This window comes from Macaca mulatta, chromosome 12 (genome assembly GCF_049350105.2).
Source record: "Macaca mulatta isolate MMU2019108-1 chromosome 12, T2T-MMU8v2.0, whole genome shotgun sequence".
In the NCBI taxonomy this organism is placed as follows: domain Eukaryota; kingdom Metazoa; phylum Chordata; class Mammalia; order Primates; family Cercopithecidae; genus Macaca; species Macaca mulatta.
In genome coordinates this window covers 115,403,318-115,424,754 of record NC_133417.1, presented here as the reverse complement: position 1 = coordinate 115,424,754, position 21,437 = coordinate 115,403,318, and positions in this window count along the sequence as shown.

Sequence of the window (21,437 nt, the reverse complement as noted above, 5' to 3'; positions counted from 1 at the left end):
CACATAACACCATGGAATACTATGCAGCCATAAAAAAGAATGAGTTTATGTCCTTTGCAGGACTTGAATCAAGCTGGAATCCATCATCCTCAGCAAACTAACATAGGGACAGAAAAGCAAACACCTCATGTTCTCACTCATAAGTGGGAGTTGAACAACGAGAACACATGGGCACAGGGAGGGGAACATCACACACTGGGGCTTGTCGGGGGGTGGCGGACAAGGGGAGGGAAAATATTAGGACAAATATCTAATGCATGTGGGGCTTAAAACCTAGATGACAGGTTGATAAGTGCAACAAACCACCATGACAAATGTATACCTATGTAATTAAACTGCATGTACTGCACATGTATCCCAGAACTTAATGTAAAAAAAAAAAAAGCAGCATTCTTTACATACAAATAAAGAAATTGTTATAAAAATTTCTATTCAGAGAATGATTTGACATCTTGTAGGTATCATCTCGTCAGTTGATCTTCCCTCACTTAAGTGGAGAAACCACTTAAAATAGGTGGAACACTATTTTAACCAGGATTATGTGACTGTGCCCAAGTTCAATAGAAAAGCATGTTGATTAGAATTGAAAGAATTGTGAATATTTTGATATCTGACATAAGATGGGGGCGAAACTAAGGGCATGCATGTCATTAAATTGCTGCTCCTGAGAATCTAGGCGATTCTCTTCTTCAGTCTATTAATGTCAAATATTATAAGGACAACATTAAGCTTATCCACATTTTGAAATTATTCATCTGGTTCTGCTCAATTTACACAGGTCAATGAATAAAACATTAAAAAACAGCAGCCCTCATCAATTTATACTCTGTTGCTGGGAAATAGATAATTAAATAAGTTATATAGGAAATTATAAAATAATAGTGCTATAGGAAAATATAAAGTAGGGGAGAGAGAATATGGAGTGCAAAAGGAAAGGGACAGCTAGGGGGAAAAAAAAGACCAGTGAAGAGCAAGTTGAGAAAGTTGAGAAGTTGAGAAAAAAATTGAAATACGTTAACCCAGTTTATTTCACATGGTCTTAATTCCAAAAATGGTTTCTTCTGCATAGATAAGTAATTCAAAATCATTGGTATATTTCCTTACCAATATATAAGTTCAGAATCTCTGTCAAATTCATTAAGTTGAACATCATATAGAAAAAAAAACTTACCGATATTTAATCTAGTAAAACTAGTGCATTTCTGCCATTGATTTTTGTCTCAACAATCCAAATTCAGGTTTCATTACTTTTGGTAAATAAAGTACAATAAAACTTTATGCTACAAAACATAACCACACACTCCAAAAGTGGAGAGATGTACCTTGCTATTATTAATGATTATCTATAGATAAGTAAAATTATAAGGTTTTTGTTTGTTTGCATGTTTTCTTTATGTAGGCATTTTTGGCTTTTTTTAAATTTGCGGTATATTACTTTTGCTGTTAACAAAAACAAAATAAAAGCTGCTTTTAATCTTTAAAACTCAATGGAAAAGGAATTGGGTCAAAGGAAGATTTCAGTGATGGCTGTTTTCTTTTTTGTCGTTGTTTTGGGTTTTCTAAAATTGTTTTTTAGTACTTGCAATGATGACAACAAAAGAATGCAAGGAATTTTAGGTTCTTAAAAAACCTCAAATTAAATAAAAATTAAACAGATATTTAATGAAAAATAAAAATTAAATAGATATTTAATGAAAAATTCTACACAATTACCAAAGTTACCTAGTTTTTATTTAGTTGTTCACAGAGGAAAAAAAAAAAAAAAAAACAGCAATTTTCTCACATGATTTCAAAACTCAGGAATGAAGGTATTTCTGTTAGGAATTACTTTGCAAGAACCCTTGAGTTTTCATTTACTTTGGGAAATACGGTGATATGGTTTGACTCTGTCCCCACCCAAATCTCATCTCAAATTGTAATCCCCAGCTGGGTACAGTGGCTCACCCCTGTAATCCCAGCACTTTGGGAGGCCGAGGCGGGTAGATCACGAGGTCAGGAGTTTGAGACTATCCTGGCCAACATGGTGAAACCCTGTCTCTACTAAAAAAAATACAAAAATTAGCTGGGCATGGTGACACATGCCTGTAGTCCCACCTACTCGGGAGGCTGAGGCAAGAGAATCGCTTGAACCTGGGAGGCAGAGGTTGCAGTGAGCCGAGATCACGCCACTGCACTCCCACTTGGTGACAGAGCAAGACTCCGTCTGAAGAAAAAAAAAAAAAAAAAAAAGGAATCCCCATGTATCAAGGGAGGGACCAGGTGAGAGGTGATTGGATCATGGGAGCAGTTTCCTCTATGCTGTTCTAGTGATAGTGACGGAGTTCTCAGGAGATCTGATGGTTCAAAAGTGGCATTGGCATTTTCCTCTGCTCTCTCTCTCTCCTGCCACCATGTAAGATGTGCCTTGCTTCCTTTTCACCTTCTGCCATGATTATAAGTTTCCTGAGGCTTCCCCAGCCATGCAGAACTGTAAGTCAATTAAACCTCTTTCCTCTATAAATTACCCAGTCTCAGGTAGTATCTTTATGGCAGTGTGAGAACAGACTAATACATGTAGCTGGACAGTGTTCCTGTTTACTGATTTGCTAAGCCTCTGCATTTGTAATGTGATGTGTGTACTATCCATGATGATGGTAAACCAAAGTAGCAGAATTGGCTTCCAAGTAAAATCACTTGGTTTGCCTTTTGCCTTGGCAGTCAGGATGCTCAGAACCATTTTAATATATTTTATAATTCTCCTCATATAGTTATTTTTTATTTCCTCTACACCTTTTCATCTCAATTTTTACCTTTATTTTGAATTGTCCTATTGAAAATTCTTTTACTGTAAGTCATATGAAATCTGTTTGGAAATACTGGTGGTGTAAATTATAATAAGCATATTGTTAGACTACATGGCTTCATCTTTCTGGATATAAACTTTATTTACTACCCATAAAATCAACTTCCTGGATCAAATAAAAAAGATAATAAAATGGATCATAAGGTTTCTGGACATCAAGCATTTTCCACTAAATAATATTTCAACGAGTAATGTATAACTAAATCAGAAATACATTGAATTTCCCTTGAAATTTACATGGCTTTAGATTGAGCCTAGCACCTCATTTGCTGACTTTGCTAAACCCAGATAAAAAGGGAATTAACTGAAGTTTTCTAAACCAACAAAATTATAGTTTTTCTGTTCTAACTGTAAAAGGTCAAAATTGAGAACTGTTATAATAACATAATAGAAAATATAAAGACCTGCAAGGAACTAATAATAAAATGAACTCCTTTATTGTGGATTTCCTTACTTCAGTGACCCAACTTGCATATGAAAACTCCTTCATAATACCTGTATGTAACCATAATTGAAATTAAAATCCCATTCCATTCTTGATTACTGTGCCATCACAGCCTTCTGTGTGTTTTCTGTTATACTATGCTAAGCTTAAATGCAAACCAAAGAGAATCTGTACATAACACAAGCCTACCACCAGAATCCTCGACAGGCTTAGAAGTCAATCTTGTCATTTGATGAATTTCTGTCCCAGCTTTATTAGAGAGATTGTGGAAAACAGGAAACAAAAGCATACACTAAAGACATTTTTCCCCAATGGCCACTTCTTGATTTTTAAAGAAACAGAAATTAAGTATTTACATTACATGTTTTCTCTTCAAGAAACTCTCGCAGAACCAGAAAAAGTTGTCCTAAACCATGGGTTGCTTTCCAATTTCATGACATTGTAAACCTTGTAATAGTTATTTCTCTTTGCCATGATGGTTGCAACTCATCTCTAGCATCTATGCAAGACTCTATAACATGAATTCCTGTGTATGAGTCTTTGAGGTTTAACTTTTGTACAATTTGCTCTTTTGAACACTATTCAATAACATCCTTTAGCCATGTCTGATATGCTAAATTAATCTTTTTAAACCTCCAGTCAAATGGCTGTTTTCACCTCTCTCGGTGTCATTTCCTACAAAGTAACAGTTCATCTTTGGCCAGCAAAATTATCTGGGTTTGTGCAGTGAATTTACCCTACTGTTGTCTTTCCAGAATTATATTAATGTGATATTGAATTTTGTATATATCCTATAAAAAAGTTCAAAATTGAAAATTAAAGGTGTTTATGGTATGGATAAGAAGTAGATAGTCCATAAACAATGAAAAATAAAATGAGAAAGATAAAAATTAAGTACAATAAAGCATTAAATCAGCCCTAATACCATACTCAATGTGTTGGTTGACTGGATATTCAATTATGAAATAAAAGAATACAATTTCAAAATGTGAAATACTGGAAATGTATTATCTAATACTTGAGATTAAAAGTCAAGGAAGATTCTCTTTAGTATAAGTCTTTGGGTCACTTTGCAATACAGTTTTTATAAACACTTTATAGTAACTTTATCCCCCTTAATTCATCTAGTTTGCTTTTCTCTTTTGTGTACTACTGAGCTTACTAATGCTTTGATAAGGTTCCTCACCCTTTTTGGAATGAAGAGAAAGATACAATTTTCAATTAAATGTTTATTGAACAAATGACAGCTCATTTACTGTTTCTTAAAGGACTGAGGAAAGTTACTTGCATTTTTTCTGCTCTTTGAGTACAGTGTTGTGATAGAAGGTTACGGACTAGAAAGCCAGAAAGATTTAGATAAGAAATTATAGGCAAGCCACTTAGTCCCACTGAATGTTTCCTTTTTTGTAAAATACGGGGATACTACTACTTTCCCAGGTATGTGCATTAGGTGAAATAGCCTGAATTTGTCATATATAGTAGTTATTCTGTGTTAGCTACTATTCTGATGACCATGTGTAACTTACTGCTCTGTGTTATAAGTTTTGCTTCGGCTGTGTGTTTGTGTGTGTGTGTATCTACATACTGTATATATAGATATATAATAATATAAAACATCTGATTTCTCTGGTTAACTTTAATAAAGGAACTTACATATTTGTGGTTAATTCTCTCACAAAGACCCCTTTGGGATTTAATATAAAAGAAATTGGGAGTAAACTATTAATACTTGGACTCATGAAAATGATTTACCCACAGTTAGGGAGTCACCTGGTTGTCTATCATTCTAAAAATACATAATACTATGTAGGCATGGATAAAATAATTTTGGGAAGGAAAATACAATAATTGGTCTCTTCACAAATACCTAGAAAGCCCTAAAAAACCGTCTACCTAAAGATAGGAGGCATGCCAGTTAGTCTCTAGTGACTCCCTGTGGCAGAGCCAATAAAGGAGCTCTGAGCTTGCTGGAGGAGCAGCAGGCAGTGCTGAGAATGTCATTATAAGGACCCAAGCCTTTGAAGCTGGGGAAGTGGAATGGGATTAACATGTTTCAAAAAGCAGGAAAAAGTGCTCCTCCTCCAAAGAAAAAGTCTCCATTTACTTTAATTACTGACACTTATCTCACCTTGCAAGCTCTAATTATGTAAAGCAAATGCTTTGGTGGTTTTCTAATAATTTATAACTGGAGATGGTCTCTGTCAGCAAGACTCCTCTAATCCAACGCATATCCCATCAGACAGAAAACAATGCCAACGAATGAAAGCATTTTCCACCATTTCCAATCTCCCTTTTCATTTAATTCCACCAAGCATGGTTGACTAATAAGATAAAGAAACATATTAGAATAGAACTGTTCTTGGGAATCGTATTGTATATGGTTTCAAGAAATACTTTAGTGTGCTCCACGTAATATGGAGTCCAATCCCAAAGTTACTGAACTGCCTTCTAAGGAAGGTAGATCCAACTAATTTCAGGTTTTTATTTTTGGTGTTTGTTTTGTTGAGCACAAAGATAAGCACGACACGGAAATTTGGCCCACGTAATAGAACTGCAGTAGTTCTATTATAACTTATATCATCAGAGAGTGTGACAGAGATTGATGGAGGGTGTTGATAGGCAAGAGGGGCTTTCAAAGAGAGTCAGTCTAAAGGGGATTATGAAGCTATTTGCTATAGGATATATAATATAGAGACTCTTCTTGCTTTCTCTATGAAGTCTCTAGAAATTTCTAAATGACTTCCTCATATTACAAGTGGGTTCTTTCAGGACAGTGAAAGAGGCAGATGAGCTGACAACAGACCTACGCTATTCCTAATGATAACACACACAAGTCTCAATTTTAACACATCCATATTAAAGTGTAGTGGTTAAGAGTGGATTATTGTATCTGCCTGGGTTTAAATCCAAATTCTACTTCTTACTAGTTCTATGAACTTGGGCAAGTTACTTAACTTAAACTCAAGTCGAGATTCCTCAGCTGTAATATAGGAATAATAATAATGAGCACAACAATTTCTACCTAACAGAATTATGATATTTGAGATGATTCACATTAGGCAGTTAGCATAGTTCTTAGCTGTCACTAGATATTGGCCATTGTTATCATTATAAGGACTACAGAAGATCCAAACTTTTACTTCCATACTTTTGTTCATTTTGTTTCATCCATCAGGTATGCCCTTTTCCCTCTTCTCTATAGGGAGAAATCCATTTATCCTTCAATACTCAAGTTATTCATGCCCTTTTAGTTGAAGATGTCTGTAACCTATTCCTTCCCCACACCCAAAACATCTCTGTGCTTTTACAGCATTTATGTTGGCAGTGTGTTAGTTTCTGTTCTTCCCCAATAGTTTGTGGCTCTTTATAGAACACGTATTACATAGTTAACAACAGTTGACAATGTAACCCAAAGGTAATGATTAATAAATCTTGGTCAACAGGAATGAATCGATGTACTAAAATAAACTTATTTACTTTTCTGATAGATAATCAGCATGTGGGAAAAATTTTGTCAAAATATTAGTGAGAATTGTTTTTTACTCTATCTCCTTTTCCCTCTTCTACCATCAGATATTTATGAGATATCTCTTTTATGTCAAGTATTGGGTCTTGAATCCCAAGGTCAGTAAAATATGGTCTTATTCTTAAGGAGCTCACAGTCTGGATAGACTCAGACATAAATAATTACAAGGTAAACTGAGTTTCAGGATGTTGTGGGATGTTTTGTGGTTTTGAGTGGTTTAAGAAATTCAGAAAAGTTTTCCTGAAAGATTTGCTGATAAATTTTAGAAAGGAGATTCTCATGGATGTTTATTTATAGAAAAATGCCAGATAAAGCAATTTTTATAATATGCTAGAGAGTATATAAGTTCTCTAGAACCTGCAATTTTATATGGACAGGAAATTAAAGGCAGGGACTTGTTCAAGTTTGCAAAGCAAGATAAGGATCAGTACTCGTACATTCTTACTTTGCTTAGGGTTCTCTTTAGCACATCCTTCTGCCTCTGTTATATGGCAATAGTTGTTGAGATTCTGTCTCATGACTAAATTAGTAACATGCTATTTTAGCTAAGATACAGATTCTTGTAAGGCAGAGATAATGTCTTTAGAGGATATGGGGGATTTTGACCTTCCAATATCTGTTCCTTCTTCTTAACCATATCCTAATTTTCTTTGAGGAAATACCTCCACCCCCACTGCATTCACTCTTGGTGGGACAGTACACAGAGTTGCCTTCTCCTCTCCCACCAAAGGGGACTTTGGTCCTTCTCTACAGCTTTTCTCCTGTGGTCCAGATAAGATGTGAAGCATGATGTAGCAGTGAGAGTTCTCCCCAGAGAAATAGAGCCAATGGGAGATAGATACCTAGATACCTAGGTAGATAGAGATACACACATCCATTTATGTATCTATCTCTATATAGAGGTAGGTAGGTAGATAGGTATGTAGATAGATAGAGAAAGAGAGAGAGAGAGAAGTTAAGGAGTTGGTTCCTGCAATTGTGGAGACTAGCAAGTCTGAAATGCATAGGGCAAGCCAGGAGCCTGGAGATTTGAGTAAAAGTTGATGCTACAGTTTTGAGTCCAAAGGCTGGAAGCTTAGGCAGAATGTCTATGTTGCAGTCTGAAGGAAGAATTACCTCTTCCACAAGTGTCCTCATTTTTGCTCTTAAGACCTTCAACTGACTGGACAATTCTCACCCACATTACAGGGGTTAATCTGCTTTACTTAAAGGCAACCAATTATAAATGTAAATCACATCTAGAAAACACCTCTTCAGCCACATCTAGACTAGTGTTTGACCAAACAACTGTTACCACAGTCTAGCCAAGTTGACACATAAAGTTAACTATCACAGGTAAGCACGTGACCTCAATACTAACAGGAAAGTTTCTTCTAGTGTCTGAATTCTTCAGCTAAGTGACTCCGTGACAGAATAAATTATTAGAGGACATTCGTCCTAGAGCAGCAGTCAGGTAAAAATGTATCAGGGATAAATGTTCCAGGGATCATCTTCCTTTGGGAATCACCACAATTCTATTTCAAGCCTGATCCTCCAGACTTTCCTGTGACCTGGAAGCATCTCCATATTCCTCCATTAATTTTCATTTATCCTAAAAGAAGCCAATCAGATTGTATGGTTTGCAGGTCAAGAAACCTCCAATAGCAACTTTTTTTCTGCTTTTTTAGACTAGTCAAGTGCAATAGTAAAATGGGGGGAAAGAGCAGAACAAGGAATTTTATCTGTAACTGACTGTGACCAATCAACTGAGGTAACTCTCTACCTTCGGACCAGCCTAGAAACTTTTTGAGTATTTGATTTTGGATGAGGCCTTGGTTTCACCAACATACCCAGCTTTTTTTTTTTTTTTTTTTTTTTTTTTTAAAGAGATGGGTCTCACCGTGTCTACCAGGGTGATCTCAAACTTTTGGCCCCAAGCAATCCTCCTGCCTTAGCCTCCCAAAGTGCTAGGATTACAGGTGTGAGCCATCATACCTGACCTCTACTGTTTTAAAAAGAAATAGCTCTAGGCTGGGTGCAGTGGCTCACGCCTATAATCCCAACACTTTGGGAGACCAAGGTAGGCAGATCACAAGGTCGGGAGTTTGAGACGAGTCTGGCCAACATGGTGAAACCCCATCTCTACTAAAAATACAAAAATTAGCTGGACATGGTACTAGGTGCCTATAATCCCAGCTACTCAGGAGGCTGAGGCAGGAGAATCATTTGAACCCAGGAAGCAGAGGTTGCAGTGAGCCAAGATCACACCATTGTACTCCAGCCTGGGTGATAGGGCAAGACTCTGTCTCAGAAAAGTAAATAAATAAAAATAGTTCTAAATAATAACAGAAAAAGCTATAATGTTAATTAACTAAGCAGTTTACATACATTTGGTTGTTTACTCATGAAAATCACCCTATGAGCTACTAATACATAGTATTATTATTTCCATTTTAAATATAAGAAAGTCAGAGCTCAGGGAGATGAACTAACTTATTCAGCATTACACAACTGGGAAATAGAGCTGCAATACGCAGAAGGTCCAGGATGACTCCCACATTCATCCTCTAAGCCACCTCAAATGTTTTCAGTTTTTTACATTGTAGCTCTTTTGTATGGAAAAATATTTTTATAAGATACATAAAATATCATTTATATATTTCTCATAAATAAATATATATTATATATAGGTTCTCATATGGATACTCAAAAGGAATAATTGAGGAGAAAATAGAAAAAAAAAAAAAACCACCAAGAGAGAATAAAGTATCCAGGGTCTGGCAACAATAGGAAGCCATCACTACCTCAGATCCCAAAAGAGAATGCTCCATCTTCTCTTGCTTCCCATATTTCAGTTGGCTGCAAGTGCCTTCTGGTGACAAAATCCAACCAGAAGAAAGGGGCAAGGGAGTGTAGGTATATATTAGAGTCTGGAAATATTAGATCTCCTGGCCACAGAGCAAAGTAGGAAAGGTTAGAAAATGGATTCAGAGAGGCCCACAGAAACTAACTGGGGTACTTTCTTAATAGAATGCTAAACAGTGTTTTCTTGAGAACTTACCATCATGATCCTCATCAAATCAACCTTCATTATGACCTCCCATTGTTAACACATATAGAGACCACAGAAACTTCCCTTCTCCTGCACAGCATGGTGAGTATCCCACATCCTGCTGCATAGCATCGGAACACCTCTGCAGGACTTGCTATGCCATTATGAAACAGTTCAGCCAGCAGCAATAATCCCCAGTCTCCCAACATAAGTGAGTCTGTGTTGGAAAACGGAAGAGAGTTGTCAGGGTGCGTGTACCCTTCAACCCACTGATATCAAACCAAGTGATAGGACTGGCAAGACAGCCACTCAAAGAACTCGGCACAGGCCCCTGAAGTTAGGAAATCTTAAGGTCTTCCATCTTCACTCCTGAAAATGTCTGAAGGGACTTAAAAGGCTCTACCTAGAGATGCATGTAAGGCAGCAATAGGAAGAGAAAAAGGGTGCATAGGAGGAAATTGTACTGCCTCCTCTGCAGGGCAAGAGGGCAGAGTTTTGCCTTGGGCCAGGTGGACCTGTGGAGGGGATCATCTGGAACCACTCTGAATCCTACTCCAGAGCACTGCCTGGAGGGCCTCTGAGACTCAAAAAGTGCCTGTGTCTGGTAGACTTGGAAGTTCGAGGTTGAGAGCTCAGTAGGATGAGCCAGAGAGGCGATGGCCATCCACAGGCATCAAATGTGCATTCCCCACAGCCAGAGGGAAACCACTGCTCTACCACACCACACCAGCCACTGAAAGTTGTTTTCCTTTTATCTGAATTCTCTCCCCAACCCACTCCCCAGATCTGTCCATCAAGGCTAAGAAAAAGCAGCTAGGGAGGAGGTCTGCGGGGAGTGAGGAAGACAGGAGAAGCTGAGCCCATTTCTCACTACAGCTGTCCAGGAGTGAGTTGGGGCTAAGGAGACATTTTGCACTGGATTTGGAGTTAAAATAAATTGGACATTTTAATTACTAAGATAAAATTTTTCTTTTGACTGAAAGTAACAGGAATGGGTTTTGGTTTTTTGTTTTGTTTTTTAGAGACAGGGTCTCTCGCTCAGGCTGGAAAGCAGCGGCACGATCATAGTTGACTGCAACCTCAAACTCCTGAACTCAAGTGACCATCTTGCCTCAGTCCCCCAAGTAGCTCGGACCACAGGGTCATGCCACCAAACCCAGCTAATTTTTAAAATTTTTTATAGAGACAAGGTCTTCCCATATTGCCCAGGCTAGTCTTGAATTCCTGGGCTCAAGCAATCCTCCCACCTCGGCCTCCCAAAGTGTTGGGATTATAGGTGTGAGCCACTGCAGTGGGCCCAGGAGTGTTTTTTTATGATGTAAGAGTAGAAAATTCACTGTAAATGTTGGAGGATTTTAACCAAGAGGGAAGATGTCAACAGAGAGCAGCTTAAGGGGATTAGTGAGGCTGAATAAAGCTGTTTCTTGGCTTCTACTCCCTCAAGTTCAGCCCACTCAAACACAGTTATTTTGAAATACAAGTCCTTTTTATCTTGCCTCTTTAAAAAAAAAAAAAGGCAATGATGGCTGTGCAGCTATATCACTGTCTTTGTGCTGCATCATACCATCCTCTGCAGAATTATTAAATCAAATGTCAAAAGAACTTTTCTGGCTCACGTCTGAAATCCCAGCACTTTGGGAGGCCGAGGAAGGAAGATCACTTGAGGTCAGGAATTTGAGACTAGCCTGGCCAACATGGTGAAACCCCATCTCTACTAAAAATACAAAAATTAGCCAGGTATGGTGGCACACGCCTGTAATCCCAACTACTCAGGAGGCTGAGGCACGAGAATCGCTTAAACCCAGGAGGCGGAGGCTGCAGTGAGCAGAGATTGCACCACTGCACTCCAGCCTGGGTGACAGAGTGAGACAGAGTGAGACTGTCTCCAAAAAAAAAAAAAAAAAAAAAAAAAAAAAACCTTTTATAAATGATTTGCTTAACTCCCCAAATGTCATTTTCTTCTTTTGACTAGTTAAATTCTAAAATCCATTATTTGTATAATACCTATGCAATGACCCTCACCCTAATTACCTCCTTGTTTTTATTAAAGTTATTTTTTTATTTTTTTATTAATAAAAGCTGTTACCTCAGCTTTTATTAAAGTTATTTATGGAGGATTATCTATTTTTATATTAAAAAACATCCTTTTTATATTAAGAATTTATCATAGAACAATTTGGATGTAGGATGATTTGCTACTCTGAAAAAAAGTAGCAAAAGCCAATCACATTTTATTTCACTTTTTTCTCAAAATCCTTTTAATATTTGACCTTAAACAAAATATGAAGGATGGGCTACATTAAGCAGTTGTGTAACCTGAGCTATTCTAGGCTTCCCCAGATTGTGGAAACAGATGGGCTGACAATAACAGCAAAAAGCCAAATTTCACTAATGTTCCATTTCCCATCCCCAAATTTATTGAGACAAGACATTCAGGCTCTTACATAGGACACTCACTCCCCTCACTCTGCTCCCAGCGTTTCCAAGAATCCCCAGACACTCATGCACATCCTTCCTACCAATCATACTCAGCACCCAATATGAGCCACCATGTGCCTTTGCTTGGTGGCACCTGCTGTGTACTACCAAATCTGCTGAGGACTTGCCATTTTCCACAGGCATCCATTGGTCACCAGAATATTTATTGGACACCCACAATTTGCCAATGTGCATCTGCTGCATTTGGCCATGTTCCTCAGGCACAACTATCTCCTACCCCTACTGAGCCACTGACACCTCTTAAGATGTCAAAACAACAGTTTTCTGTTTAGAATAAAAGATAACGCCACTTTATCCTTATGTTAAATTCTATTAAAGGGTCCCTACACAATGCTGCTGCTATGATCAATATTTACAGTTTAAAGAAATTTGTTTAAGTATGATTTTGTACCATGCACAGGACACTGTGTAAGGATACACAATTTTTGCCCAGATGAAGAGTTGAACAGGGCCTGTTAGCCAATGTACTGCTGGGTAAGCTATTGGCGAGAGGCTATACCTCCTTGAAAGATGAGAAGACTTTCTTTCCACAAAGGATGCATCATCTTGCTGAGCCAGAGTCTTGTGCTCCCAGGGCTGCATCTGCCCAAAGGGGGCATCTTATTCTGGTTTGCGCAACAGTGCTACAAGGCGTGGCAGCAGGTTGGGGCACACACATTCATTTAGCGGGGCTGGGGTGGGGACCCAAACCAAGTGACAGCCACGATGTGGTATTTAGAATCATGCTTCTCTCTATTCACCCACCCCCAAGAACCAAGAACTAAGGCTTTCTTACTTCATCAAATATATCGTGCACATCCTCATCTTTCCTTAATAAATTTTCGCAGAAGTCTCCTGGTCCTCCTTGCGAAGGAGCTTCTGAAAAGCTCTCTCACCTAATACACTAAATATGATCAGACATAGATTGTATCCTTTAGACTGAAGCTAGACTACTATCATTAAATAGTTCTGTGCAGTGTCTAAATGCTTGATGTGATTTTTCATGAAATCGTTTCTGTAGTAATATTTTATATTTGGAGGAACACCTTGTTCCATAATCTGAAGTAAATTAACTGTACTTCCGGGGTTTACATTCACCTTGGGCTGCACTGTCCTGCCCTTAAGATGTGCAAGTTTTCGATGGAATGATCATAGCAAGCGTGGAGATTCAGCATGTTCCTGCACAGGTCTTTAAGCAACATTTGCAGACTTGACAAGGACTTTTATTTAGTCAAACAAGCACTAAATTTAACATCAGAAGATGTGTTCTAATTCTATTATTTCCCCTGGCTCTGGCCACAGTCCAATTTTCTAGGCCACAAAATGATGACAAAACCAATTCCACTTATTTTACATGATTCTTATGAGTATCAAATGGAAAGAATTGAGGAATTAGAAAAGCACTGGACAAATGTAAGTCATCATTATCATCTGCTAGCCACAAAGACCTAGAAATATTTTTTATCATTAAAAACTCTATATATAGTGGTGCCTATTTAAATGTGATATTTTAAAAACACATAAATAGAAAATATATTTCTCCCCTTTATTTTATCACATTTTCAAGTACTTTTACTGTCAATTAAATTTTAAAGTATAATTACTCCTTTTATTAAAAATTATTTAACTTGCTAATGTCATCAATCATTTATATGCATACCTCTTCCCCCAACTTCATGATACATGTGGAAGGAGCACTGGACAGGGAATATGGAGCCCTGCACACATTTCTTACTGGCTGTTGAATTTGAGTAGGCTGTGTCTCTTCTAGTATTTCCTTCTGGATCCTATGATTTTAAGAATTTCAATAAACAGAAGCAATTTAACTATTGGAGCACAGTCTTGCCTGCAGATAGAACACTACATTCCCTTAAGAAAACCTAGGTTATTTCCTAGTATCTGCTATAGGTGGTTAGTGAAACTAAAGAGATAGAAATTGTTCTGGAACAGAGACGCTTTGGTAGTTGGAAGAAGGCGGAGCATAAGCAGGCTGCTCTGAGAAACAAATAAGTTGACTGAGGTTAAATGTGCATTAGATGTGGTAATCACGTCAGGTTCGTTACTGAAAAACTGAAACAGAGAGGGCCACAGAAGAACTACAGACAGGCTAAGTGACAGAATACTCTTCTTTTACATCTACATTTTAAAAATCTTTGTCCCATTTACCTACTCATGTGTGAAAGTAATTGCTTTTGCTTGTGTGTAAATCTTTTTGTATTTTTCTGATTATTAGCTCTGAACTTTCAAAGAGTCAAAGCAAAAATGAAAACAAGGGACTACATCACCGTCACTGTTTTCTAAAAGGAAGTATTAGCAATTTGACTACATAGATATATTTAGTTTATGGAACCCATTTCTAAGGGAAATTACGTCAAGAATGCAGCTTTTAAAAAAGCTAACGGGTTAAGACAAATATGTGAACAGTATTAAAAGTAATTTCCTAGTCTGTTAACTGTCGGAAGGTCAATTGGAGTACCAGTCCATGGTGTCAAAGCATTAAAGACAGGAGAGGTTTCTTTGAGTCACTTTTAAATTTCATACTATTTTTCTTCCACAACTGACCATGGCGTTTTAAAATGATGCACAGATTGATTGCTGTGATTTTTGTTTTATTTCTTAGGGTATCTAGTAGGACTTTTTGAAACTTTATTTTTGTAAATTCACAAGTTAAAAGAAAACATACAGGAAGTCCCATGAATCTTTCATCCTACCTCCCCCAATATGGACATCTTGCATAACTATTGTACAGTAACAAAAGCAGGAATTTGACATCAGTATTAATCCACGGAGCCTATTCAGATGTCACTAGTTACACATACACTCATTTGTACATGTGTGTATATGTTTGTAGTCCTATGAAATTATATCACATATGTAGCTTTATGCAATTGCCACAATGAAAATATAGAAATATTGCATAACCCCAAGACTCCCTCTTGTTACCTTTTTATAGCCACACACTTCCTCTCAGATCCCTAACCCCTAATTTGTTCTCTATCTCTATAATTGTGTTATTTCAAGAACGTCATCTTATTTCAAGAATTTACATGAACACCTTGCACATGCATTTCTTGTATGCATGTTATACATCAATAAAAATTTAAATGTTAAAAAAAGAATTTCATAAAAACCATCATTCATGATTGGCTTTTTTTGCATTCAGAATAATTTGCTCAAGGTCCATTCAAGTTGTGTTTATCAAACTGGGTTGTTAAAATCTAAAAGAAGTCATCATTCTTCACATGTCTCATTTGAAAGTCAATCCATGAAACTCTAAATATTCATCCTCATTTGGTGTGAAAGAAAAACTGATTTACTTTTAAGTGAGGCAAGTATTTTCAGTAGGAGCTCCTACTATTCCTGTCTTAATACTGTTTCTTTGATCAGATAATTATGTTCAGAACATATGACTAACCACAAAGAAAAAGATATTGTTCTTCCATCGTTCTAGATTAACTGGTCCAATATATCTTAGATTATACTTCATTAGAGCGTTCTAATAAAATTATTACCAAAAATATGCTTCATAAGGAAAATAGAGATCATAAGTATTTCATCTCCAGTTGATGTAGCCATGACGGGCAGCAATATTCTTAAATTAGTTTATGGCAGAATAGACCATTGTTAATCTCTTAAAGGAAAATGCCCCGAACAGTTAAAAAGGGCAGAGAGAAGAAATAAAAGTGCACTCTGAATATCTTAAGTTCACATCATCTTGTTACTTTAACTAAAATATGGCCTTTCCCTGAGAACTGTTTTCTCTGCTAGTGAAAATGTCTTGCTTCCTATTTTACTGAAACTAGAATAGCCGCCATAAACTCTCTCCACCTCTCTACCCACCTACTTGCATTTCTACCCATACAGTCTGCCTTTCCTCCAGTTACTATGGAATAGCCGACTGCGACCACCTGGTTAACTTGTCCATCTTCTGCTTTCTCAAGAACATAACTTCTGCAATTCTGTCCCCCTCATCCCTCCAAGGAATTGTTAATTGTCCCTCTATTTGATCGTTTCTGTCAATATACATACTTGTAATATTGCCCATGTTTTAAGAAACCTTAATTCCACTTTCCCCTCTATCTCTTACCCCTACTCTCTGCTCTCCCTTACAGTAACACTCCTTGAAAACATCTCTACTTATTGTCTTCCTCTTTTTGAATCTACTAGGGTTTCATGCCCACCACTCCACCAAAACTGCTCTGATCAAAGCAATATTGTACTCCCGTTTTTTAATTGAATTCTCAGACCTAAACTTAATTGACCTGTCAGTTGCATTTGACAAAACTGATCACTCCCTCCTCCTTGAAATACTGTCTTCAGATCCCTATGCTCTCCTGGTTGTCCTCCTGTCTCCTGAAAGTTCTTTTGTTTTCCTGACTTCAACTATCTGGTTTTCTCTTTACTCACTTCCTAGGGGATCCCATTCAGTCTCATAACTTCAGGTACCATTTATATGCTGACAACTCTCAAATTAATTCTGTAGCCTAGCTATCTCCCTGAACTCCGGACTCACATAACATAGTGTCTGGTCAACCTCTTCTTTTGGATGTTTCATAGTTATCTCAAGCATGAGATATCCAAAAATGAAATCCTAATTTGCTCTTCCAAAGCCTCCTCCTCAGTTTTTCTCCTTAGTGAAAAACCTTGAAATAATTCCTGATTCAGCAATTTCTCTCATTCCTCACATTCAATCTATTAACAAATCCTTCAACTCTAGCTGCAGAATAGGTGCAAGTTTTGACCATTTTGCATCTTCCTCTACTACCAGCACTCTGGTTCTCAAGCTACCAGAACTCAATTGGATTATAGCAACAGCTTTTAGATTCATCTTCCTACTTCTATCATCATCTGTCTTACAGTCCATCCTCCACAACACAGCCACAATTATCCTTTTAAAATTAAATCAGATTATCTCACTCCTCTGATCAAAACCCTCAGTGCATTTTCTGCTCACTCAGGGTAAAAGCCAAAGACCTTACAATGTTCTACAAGGTCTTACATTGTCTAGCTCTCACTACATCTCTCATTTCATCCATTATTCCCCCTCTTTTATATTCTCTTCTTGCTACTCTAGTCTTGCCGCTTCTTGAACATGGTGAGTACACAAGGCCTTTAACCCTGTTATTTTCCTGCCTAGACAGCTTCTCCAAGTTACCCTCTTGGCTCCCTCCCTCACTTCCTGAATCTCGGCTCAGATGTAACTTATCATTGACCCTAACCAGCAACTCATCTCATTCTGATTCATTTATCTTTTTAGACTTTATCACTTTCAGATATGCCATTATTTGTTTATTTAATATCTTCACCACTACTACCACCACCAGCAGAATATAAGCTACATAAGAGCAGTCTTTGTATACAGCACCTTGAACAGTGCCTCGCACAAAGTAGGTAGTCAATAAGAATTCTTGGGAAATATTTATGATACAAAATATAGTTATACTAATTATCTTTAAAAATGAAAACATGTTGTTCTTTTGAATTAGGTTTTTAATGGAAAGAGTTTTAAATGGTTTCTTAATTTTGAGCACCTGAAAGCTTTAAAATTATGTTTATTGATATTCAAGGAAACTTATTTTGGCATTACCCTCAAATCAAACAGTAGAAGAAAATATATTTACGTCTCATATTTTTAAAACAATTTTTTATGAAACAATTTCTGGCTCACAGAAAAATTGCTAGGTAGTACAAAGAACTTCCATGTGTCTTCCACTAAATTCACAACCATTTTTATATAATACAAGTACAATGTTTCCACATTTGCTCTATTGTCCTCTCTCATGTTGTAGGGTCCCCAGCTGTCTTTCTATATTCTGACCAAAAATCATGAAGTGCCTGGGCCACTCTGTGACCCAGCCATCTGCAGGCCTTTCCCAGCAGACTTGAACCAAAACTGGGGCCTTAAACATTCCCAGGTATCTAAGACATTGCCCAAAACACTGAAGCAAACTGTCCCTGCCCTGAGCCAGATTTCTTAAAATCTTAAATTTCACACCCTGACCCCCTCACTGGAGACATACTTAGCTAGAACACCTCTTTTCTCTGTCATGAGGATTGCTGCAGCACTCCGTAAGTAACTTCCCCTAATAAATGCTTTGGCCTGATCACCCTGGCATTTAGTGCTTCTTTCTTTGGAATCTCTACCAGCCCCAAACACATGCATATACAAGGGAGTAAGCTGCAGACATCAGGCCCTTTTATTCCTGAATATTTCAATGTAATACTGATTTCTTAATATCTACTAATTTCAAATAGAAATAGTAATCTAGAATACCATTAGTGAAATATAAGCCCACAATACAATTCTTTCTGATTGCGTTAAGATTAAAATAATGCATATACTAAGTTCTTAGTTGCTTAATGAGTATATTATTTACTTTGTTCCTCTCATAAAAGAGCATAGAAACACCTAGTAGTATAACTTGGTGAGCTTGGGCAAAAAATGACATGTCCTATAGAAAAAGTAGCTTGAATTGGAACTATCGGTCTTGTGTATTAGTAATATTTCCACCAGAAAAATGAATGCAGATTGTATATGATTGTCATTCTGAACCCCTATTAACCTCAGCAGGGATGGCACCAGGTTTAAAAGGCCGAAGAAGAGACCCAGATCCAGCAAATAAGACATGGGGTTTCATTTGAGAGAACTCACATACCAGGGCAGTCCAACGGTAGCAGTCTGAACAGGAGAACCAGTCCCTGCTTACAAAAAAAAGCACGCAATTTATACAGCACTTTCGGTTAGCAACCGCCCCCACCAGCCAGCAACTTCCACGTGGCAACACATTTCTTCAGTTAAGTTATTGCTTTCAAGTGTGTCTATTATAAGGCTCATTCTCAGGGTGTGCTTAATTAAGTGATTGCTGTCACGTAAGTCTACCACACAGCGATAGAGGCAATAGATTATCACAAAACTCTAGGAATAAAACAAACAAGCCAATGCAACAACTAATCCTTATAGCAATTCCCAGGTAAAGGAGAGTATGTAGAGTGGAGAGAAAGGGGGGTGAAAACTGGAGGAAGAATTTGAGCTGAACTGATAAGGGTGACTTGGGATCCAATGAATAAGAAAAGGAGAGGAGGGGGCTATCTTAAGAACCAGGCCAAGAGAAAGACCCAGAGACAAGAATGTGAAATGTGTGCTCTGGGAGCCGCAAGGATACTAGTATGGTCAGAGTGGAAACGTACATGTAAGAGAATAGCACAGAGACTTTAGGCAAAAGTGGCAGGGCCTGATTGTAAAGGACCCTGCGTTTTAGCCTATGGATTTTGAACCCAGTGAAAGTGTTTAAGCAGAGAAGTGAAATGAAACCACTAAAATTATTTGAATGGAAAAGTAAAGATCTCAAAGTGAGGCTCTAAGAATATTTTTAGAAAAATAAGAAATTGAAGAGGAACTCAATTGAGCCACTGTGCCCAGTCTAAACCTAGGAAACATTTTTAAAAAATAATTTATGTTCTTTCCTCCAAAAATTCTGATTTAAGAACTCTGGAAGACTATCACAATGATTCAGCTGTATTGAGCCATTGGGAAGACAAAATATAAAGGATTTGTTGAATGAATGAGAAGTCAGTTATCATTTTAAAATTTTAGGCCTAAATATCTAAAATGTAGTGATATTATAATAAATCAAGAACCTCCTTAGAGGGTAATCTTTATGAAAAAGGGGACCATGTCATCTTTATTTGCCAATGAATTCCTTGTGACTAGCATGGTGCCTGGTGGCTGGTGGTCCTTCGGCCAATATTTGTTGAAAATGTGAATGGATTAATTCAGGAGAATAAATGAAAAAATAGTTTAGGACAAAATAAATTTTTGAGAGCATGAAGAGATAATCAGCAGACCACTAGAAATACAGACTGAAAGTTGGGAGATTGTTAAACTGAACTGATCTAACCTCTACGCGTATTAGAAGCGTCAATCTAACACTGGAGGTTTTAAAAATATACGTAGCACTGGGGATTAAAAAAAAAAGATGCTGTTTTCACTTTCAAGATACTAAATCCATATTTAGATTGCTTTTCTAGATGAAAGTGATAATTTGATGAGATTTTCAAAAAAGGTGAGCTGGAAAATATTAGCAGAACAAACAGATGTCAGAATGGAGAAGGTTAAGAAATGTGTGGGAAACTGAAGGCATGAAATATAAGTTACCCTTTGAATAAATTTGGAAATGAACGTAAAAATGGGAAAAAGGACAATAAGAATCAAAGGAAGGTTATTGCCATTTGAGATATACAAAATTAATATTTTTTTCCAGCATAAAAGGAATTAGGTCCAGAAAGATTTGGTAATCACCTTCCTTTTTGCTACTTCTATGTTCTTTACATATTTCCTTTATTGCCCAAATCATACCACAGTATAACTAGGTCTGTATTTCTGTTTCCCTTTCTTGACTCCTCCTTCTCTCATTCTCCTTTGTAGTCTTCGCATCTGGCACTTACGAGGCGTTCAATAGTTTGTTAAGCCTGAACTGAAAACTCAAAATGAGAGAGGATAATTGAAGGAACATGATCCTGAAGGAGGTAGGTATGTTTAACGTGGAGGAGAAAGCCTTGGGTAGGGGAGTGTGGTGGTGAAGACGCTTCAACCTTTGACACAAGGAGAGAGAATTGGATCTGTAAAGTAGAGGCTCATTAGGAAATACAGCGGTAGAAAACTAAGACAATCCCATCAGATGAAGTTGATTTGCTAAAGTAGAGGGTTGTCTTCTGAAAGGTGTGGAAGGGAAGCTGAGGAGAATATTAAATTCACCTAGGAAACTTTTTTTTTTTTTTGAAATGGAGTCTCTCTCCGTGGTCCAGGCTAGAGTGCAGTAGCAAGATCTCAGCTCACTGCAATCTCTGCCTCCCAGTTCAAGTGATTCTCTTGCCTCATTCTCCCAAGTAGCTGGGATTATAGGCATGGGACACCATGCCCCAGCTAATTTTCTTTTTACTTTTTCTTTTTTTTTTTTTTTAAGTAGAGACAGGGTTTTGCCACATTGGCCAGGCTGGCTGGTCTCGAACTCCTGACCTCAAATGATCTGCCCATCTCAGTTTCCCAAAGTTCTGGTATTACAGTCATGAGCCACTGTGCCCAGCCTATACCTAGGAAACATTTTTAAAAAATAAT